Source organism: Pecten maximus, chromosome 17 (assembly GCF_902652985.1).
Source record: "Pecten maximus chromosome 17, xPecMax1.1, whole genome shotgun sequence".
In the NCBI taxonomy this organism is placed as follows: domain Eukaryota; kingdom Metazoa; phylum Mollusca; class Bivalvia; order Pectinida; family Pectinidae; genus Pecten; species Pecten maximus.
The window spans coordinates 2,463,478-2,471,172 of record NC_047031.1 but is presented as its reverse complement, the minus strand read 5'-3'; the positions used below and the strand labels follow the sequence as shown (position 1 = coordinate 2,471,172).

Below are 7,695 nucleotides of genomic sequence, written 5' to 3'. Positions count from 1 at the left end.
TAGTAATGTTAAGGTAGAATACATACAAACACATAGCCATTCTGTTGACTTTGATCAAACAAAATATCTTCCTATTCCTCAAAATGTTAGAGACGACATTTCTAAAAAACTTTCATTAGGGATTCCAATTGATTCAGTTTTGAATGATATTCATAATGACATTGGCAATATTGATGGTAGGGATTCAGATGATATAAAGTATTACCAATTAATAAATCGCAATTGTATAGTAGCAATGAAAAGGAAGCTTGTAGACTGTAAGTATCAAAAACATAGTGATAACGGAACATCAACTTTACTTTGGGTACAGGAGTTCCAAAATAATCCATCAGTAAATCCTGTACTTGTCTATAAACAGCAAGGAATTGACGGCAATTCCATTCCTTTAGGTAAAAATGACTTTATGCTTGTTATTATGACTGAAGCACAAGCTATGTACCGCAGGTTTGGAGGTAGAATTTTGTGTATGGATTCTACTCATAAAACAAATTATTATGAATTCAAACTTATTACCTTGGTAGTAGTGGATGAATACCACAAGGGATATCCTGTAGCATTTTGTATTTCCAACAGAGAAGATACCACAGCTTTGCAAATCTTTTTAAATGCTGTCAAATCCAAGTGTCCAGAAACAAATATAGGTGTTGTACTTACTGATGATGATTTGGCAGGTGTAAATGCTGCTAGAGCTGTATATGGTAAAGATATTCAGCATTATCTGTGTATTTGGCACGTGCACCAATCGTGGAGGCGCAAGCTTCAGTCTGTCAAAAATAAAGACCACAAAATTGAAATTAATTTTTTTCTCCATGCTTTACTAAATGCAAAATCTGAAACAGAATACCAAAAGTTTCTTAATTCATTTACTGATAAGTTTGCAACACTTGAACCAAATTTCTTTAAATACTTTGAAGATAACTATGCAGCACGTCCAGAAAAAATGGGCTCTTCATTTACGTCAATCAGATTTACAGACACAAATAAATACCAATATGTTTGTTGAGAGTTTTCATAATAAATTAAAAACCATTTACTTCTCTAGGAAACAGAATAAGAGGATAGATAGATTAATTCAGATCCTTATGAATATGGAGAAAGATTATTATTTAAACAGAATCAGATACACTACATACCATAAACCAGAGGATTTTCAAAATTCAAGATGTTCAGATAGACATGCATCAGGTATGAATATACCAGAAAACTCCATTACAAGTGTTAATGAAAATCAATATTCTGTCCAATCATCAAGTAACAATACTTCTATACATACTTTTACTAGGATTGCGGCTTCATGTCATCTACAATCTTGCTTTGAGAAATGCAACATCTATCCCTGTATTAATTTATGTATACACATGTACACCTGTTCATGCCCCGATTACAACCTTTTGTGTAAGCACCTACACAAAGTACATTCATCAAGTAATCTGCCTATTCCTTTATCAGATCGAGTTGACAACATGATACATACATCAACTCATAACTCTAAACCCATAAAAAATAAAACCAACCGCCAATTAGAAAGATGCAAGAGGGCTGTTAAACAAATTAAGGATAAACTTGAACAAACACATATGGAATCTTCTGTAAGTTTAACAAGTATTGCTTCAGATTTAGAAAATATAGTTAGGACATTAACAGCCTCCGAGAATTTGGTTGCACCTAAAAAGATGTCACCCAAGAGCAGGGTAGCACCAAACCAGAAATTTGAAAAACAGCCTAGCTTTAAAAAAACACATGGTAGGAAACAAAAACGAGCTAAGCTATTGCATGCACCATCAACAGAAGACAAAGAAAAATTGTTGCAATCGACATCAACAGTGAACCAGCAAACACCTGCAGACACCCTTAGGACCATATGTAGCTCCCTACCCACTGATTCCATATGTGCAAAGCTCTAGGGCACCACAACCTTCACCCACAGATATCACTAGTACTGCAGATGACCCAATCATAGAAACGAATGGTGGCATAGCCATCAATAGCAATTACCGTATTCCACCACTATATGATAACAGGCCACTATCTTTCAAATTACCTTCAGGAAAAACTATTACTATTGTAACAACACGTCCTAAATCGAACTATTCAGATACAAATACTTAACACATTGCACATGAACATGATTGCTAATATATGCATATACTATACAGCAGTTGTGGACCTGTTTTTAGTGCAGACACAGCTTAGGGTCATTAAAGTTTTTTTTTTTTTTTACGGAGTTGTGGACCTGTTTTTAGTGCAGACACAGCTTAGGGTCATTAAAGTTTTTTTTTTTACGGAGTTGTGGACCTGTTTTTAGTGCAGACACAAGCTTAATGCAGATTTCTAAAATACATTTATGGACTGTGTAGATATTATATTTTTAGATTTCTAGTTTTGATTATTTCAAATATAAGACAGTCTTGGATTCTTTTGGGTGGGACTAAATCTATGATAATTAAGAAAAAAATAGCTACAAACAGATATTTTTCTTTGCAGTTGTGGACCTATTAATAGTGCAAACAAAACTTATAGAACTTAGGGACATTAAGATTTTTTTATGCAAACACAACTTTGAGGGACTTGTAGATTATATACAGTTGTGGACCTGTGAATCGTGCAGACACAACTTAGGGACCTTAGGATTTTTGTTGTTGTGAAGTTATTATAGTAACTTACAGAAAGTGGACAAATATGAGGAATTTACTGGCTTTTATTCTTCAACTTAAAGTTCACTTTCTTATTATATTCATTGTTTCAACTTCTTGCTTTATTGGATGTATTTCATAACATATCCTGATTGTAAATTAATATCAGTGTTACTAGCCAAATATTAATGTATGTAATTTAATGAAAACAGAATTTCAATCTAATAGTATACCAATTCATATTGCTGCTCTATTGTATGCAACTTCAGCTTCTTTAAAGTTGACCTAGGACAATTATGTAGATACAACAAAGGAAATGTTGATGCCATACAACAGGGAGAGTATTTCTAGCTTTGTGGTTAATCTTAATGCAAATTGTCATAAAAAGTTACATCATATCACCTTAATTATTGTTTAAAAAAACCCAACCAAAAACAAAAAAAATATTTTATATTATATATGTTATTCCTTTCACTTTGTTTTTTCTCTTTTTATATTTTGCAAAGATTTCTTTTCATTGATTACTGTCAGATGTCAATTTGTTCTAGATCAACAAATAATTCAATGGAATTGTGTACATGTAAAGAATTTTTTTATGAAATATATCCAACACTTGTCTGTATCTTCTGTACTTAGGATTTTCTCTAAATAAATTTCCATCCATTTTAAAACTTTCCTTACAAAATATGCCTTGTTTCCTATATAACTTGTACAGCTAATACCCCTGTAATGAGAACACTTACCCATGAGAGTTGAAGTAAATCTGGATTTCATCAAGTTTGCTTACTTGGCAGTGTCAGCAAGTTAGTGTGGTCCAAGTAAAAACAGAATCATAGCACATAATGCTCTATGTCAGTTATATGGGAAACAAGGAAACCTATTTATGTCAATATTCTATAAAATTATCTGACTGCAAATATAACAAAAAGCCAGAAGCAGTGTTCCTATTTTTATACAGATCACATTAATATTGTTAACACAGGTATTAATAGTCTCTGTTTATTAAAGTGTGAATACTGCTTATGGTCAGCTATGAAAAAAAATAACTTTGAAACAAAAATTTGTCTCTGATTATCATGGTTTGATGGCATTTTTCCAAAATCGAGAAATAGTTGTCATTTGTGATGAAAACATATTGAGTTATAGTAATAAACTTCATAGCTGACCGCTAGAGGGCATTCTCAAATGAATGTAATTTGACAGGTCATTTGAGTATGAATGCTTCAATAAAACCGAAGCACACACTGGATGTGATTTTAATGTATATTGTTTTACAGTTATAATATTTGGTTATCAATTAGTGTTTCAATATTGGCTTATAATATATACTATATTTAAGTTATTATGTCAATGTCTTAGGTATTCTAGAGAAAACTGGCGTAAGGTTATCATCAGCCTTCTCTAGAAGACTAATGAAAGCTCCTGTATCCCAAATCCCGACAGTATAGTGGTAAGTACTCACGTTAAGTGGCTTCACTTTAACAATTCAGATAATTTAATTTACCCTTTTTTGCCCCAACCATCAGTGTAAGGAGTCAGACAGGGCCAACATGTGTATAACCATTAATAATGATGTTAACGAAATGGAATGGAATCAAAGATAAATCCAACAAATGATAGTCAAAAATGTGATTTCCCTATACAAACTATAGTAAAGCTTACACCCTCCGGATCCCCAGGGGCAAACTTGAGACCCAAATTTCATGAAATTCACAATTCAGGTAAAGCACCTTAAGACCCTTCCATCTATGAAGAGTGTTTGATTCCACTTTACCATATCTGAGAGTAGACAACATCTTTTTTTTTTAATTTCTGACCCTTTTTGTCCCCCCCCCTTCCCTTAGGCTTAGGCAGCTGGGGGTTGGGACTATATAATTCACAATCTTTGTTGACCTTGTACAACAGAAGCTTCTTGCCAAAGTTCAGCGGTTTTGGAGAAGAAGTCAAAAATGTAAATTGTTTGCGGATGGACAACAGACAAAAGGCATTTAAAATAGGTCACTTGAATTTTGTCTCGGGTGACCTAAAAAGGTACCAAATGGATATTTAATTGTGATCATTATACAAAGTTATACTATAAGGAAATTGTGTTTCTTACATATACCCTAATATATTGCTGATGTACTTATATTCTGGGATAATATTATGAAATCTAGAGAGTAGAGACAGCTAGTTTCTACCAGCACATGTGGACCTGACAATGAAACCTCACTCGATTCCCATTCCGCATATCTTTGGCGCTTTCAATCCTGGATTGTGTGGGTGTCCAATGCTTCTTCTCCCTGATTGATATGGAAAGTGAAATAACAAAATATATTTTTCATTGAAAATATAGCTTACGACAATGTCACCCAGGTACTTTATTCTTAGCAGAATCAGGATCTTGCAAGTGCTTGACTGAAACTACCTCACTATCAGAGCTGGGACAGCCAGCCAAAAGGCTGCCTGGAAAAAAGTTGCTGAATTGTTTTAAATTTGATAGCACATACTGGAATATTAATCAGAAGTTAGAGCTCAGAACTTCACTTGCCTCAACACATTTCAAACTGTGTGCTTGAAACTAAGATTATATAATTGTCAAGTAATAATAACGACAGTAGACAAGTAAAGTGTCAAATATATATATGTCAAAAAGTCCTCATACTTGTATAGTATGTTTTATGTGTAACAAATCCTATGCAGTGATTACACTGTATCCCAGGGTGTGATTTTACAGGTAAGTGTGTACTATGTTACCCGTGAGGCTAATCTCAAACCCAAAGTAAGGTCACTGAAGCATGAATGCATGCTTCTCAGGTAAGTTTGCCTGAGTGTGCGTCCATTTTCAACAGGAGACAGCGACCAGTACAGTCACTTCACGGTCAAGAGGCTGTGTGCCCATGAAATGGAGGAGCTGGGTGCTCCTATGTATATATAAGGACTGTGTGTCCAATGACCACCTGAGTAAGGCCAGTTATGTAGTTTCTAGTGAGAAGGAAGCTGTAAAAGGGCAGTAGACATGTACAAGCTGTGTGCTGATAATGTCCAGGAGGTGGTGAAGCTGTGTGCTCAGAAGCTGCGTGCTAAGGAGCTGTGTGCTCAACTTCATGTGAAGTAAGTAAAACTTATATAACATGTGTATAATAATGTATAGATAGGGTGATTTAGGCTCAGTATTTATATATAATGTTAGCAACATGTGTTAAATGCTTAGGAGTTATTTTCATATTAGTCTAGGTCCAGAACTGCTTTGTATGATAATTATAAATTCCTATTTATAAGGAATGTGTAAATGATGGTGAAAGTACTGTCAAAATACTGTGCTGGGAGTTTATGAACTTTTTACTAGGACTCAGTCACTCTGTAACCTTGTAGGTGACCTTGAGGGCCTGGGAGACCATTGACTAAGGCTCCATATGAATGTTCCAGTCAGTAACCATCAGTAACCAGTTATCCTTCATGGAAGGTGTATCAAGACGTACAGTACTAGTGAAAACATCCAGGATGAGGTTTCAACTACGTGGAAAAGACTTTAAACATTACATCAGTGTGGAGGACCGCAGTTGTGGGAAAAGACTTTCAATAGACTGTTTATAGGTTTAATATTGTTAATATTAGGCATATATTTAGGTTATTTATGTGTAGTGTATTGTCGTCGAGTGAGAGGGTATGCGACTTGGTGTGGTTTGTATCTCTACTTTCTTGTAAATTTTTATATATAATATATGTTTATTTGTATATATATATGGTGTTGTGAGATTTATCAGTTGAGGTGGACCGGCCTATCCCCACAATTCTTGACAATATATAAGCAGTCTACTTTAATAGTGTTTCCTTGAAAATATCAAAAAAACTTCATGGTAGGAACAAAATTATAGGGTCAGTAGGATTAACAGAAACATGGATATTTTTTTCAATTTCTGCCATTATCAAACTTACACAGTTGGTCCTCTATTGATGCCTTGTAGAAATTTTCACTGCGAAGTCTAACAGATCAGACTTTGTTATCATCAATGGGCACCTCAAATCTGTACAGTATTCAATCTCCAACATGAGCCAAATTTTAATCTGAAGTAAAATGTATAGTATGATGAAATAAGAGGCCCATGGGCCTTATCGTTATCAGACAACTACACACATACAACATTGATACACCCCTCAATCAGGCATCATTATGATGAATTACCATAAATCATCTATACGCAGCCAATTCTGTTTCACACCAAATAAGGGTTAAGGAGGACCTTAAGACTCTTCCGTCTACTTCGTCTCAGGTGACCTAAAAAGTCTTATGCATGTCACACGGTGACAGACATTACACAATGGCTATAGGTCATCCTGACCGAAAGGCAAGGGTCAGATGACCTAAATGTTATGTGAATTTCTAATATATATATATATATATGTATATGGTAGGTGTGTGTTTCGGTTTCATTGAAACATTCACTCTTTGTCAATGGTCAAATATTTATTGATGACCACTGCTTTGAGAGTGCCCCCTAGCAGCAAGCTATGAAAAAAGATAGTGTATAAAATAAAGTAAATTTTGAAAAAAAAAAATTCCATATAAACATCACATTTTCATATTCAAATCAATATTATGCTAATTTTGTAATAGTTATAACAGTTTTTATTCATAGCTTACTTTAAGCAGTATTCACACCATCTTTTAAGTTCTCTTCAAAATAACATAATATTATTAATCAAGGATTCTGTCCAAATTTGATGAAAAGTTTTTATTACATATATTGTGCAATACAAAAATTTACCAGTAATAAATGCTGTATACAACAACAATTATCACAAAAGGATCAATAAACACCCACCATCATACAAGTAGATTTCTATCAAAAAAATACAACCAGGGACCATAGAAAATCTCTGTGAGAGATTTGAACCCCTCAAGAAATAAGAATATTGGACTGTTTCTGGAAAGACCACAGACAATGTCTATATGCGATTTGCCATGTATGTGACAATGGTAGGATGAAAGTAATATTTTTGATGTAATGTTTGATGTGAAAACTGCTTCTGGCTTTTAAGAGATGAATTAACAAACACTATACTATACAACCTCAGTCCT

General features: G+C 34.0%; 1 long non-coding RNA gene across 1 annotated transcript; it reads left to right on the top strand.

The window, feature by feature from the left end:
• Positions 1-5,415: 5,415 nt before the first annotated feature.
• On the top strand, positions 5,416-6,356 carry LOC117315015. Its single transcript, XR_004529664.1, has 2 exons — positions 5,416-5,726; positions 5,988-6,356. It is a non-coding gene; the product is annotated as an uncharacterized LOC117315015 (long non-coding RNA).
• Positions 6,357-7,695: the final 1,339 nt, after the last annotated feature.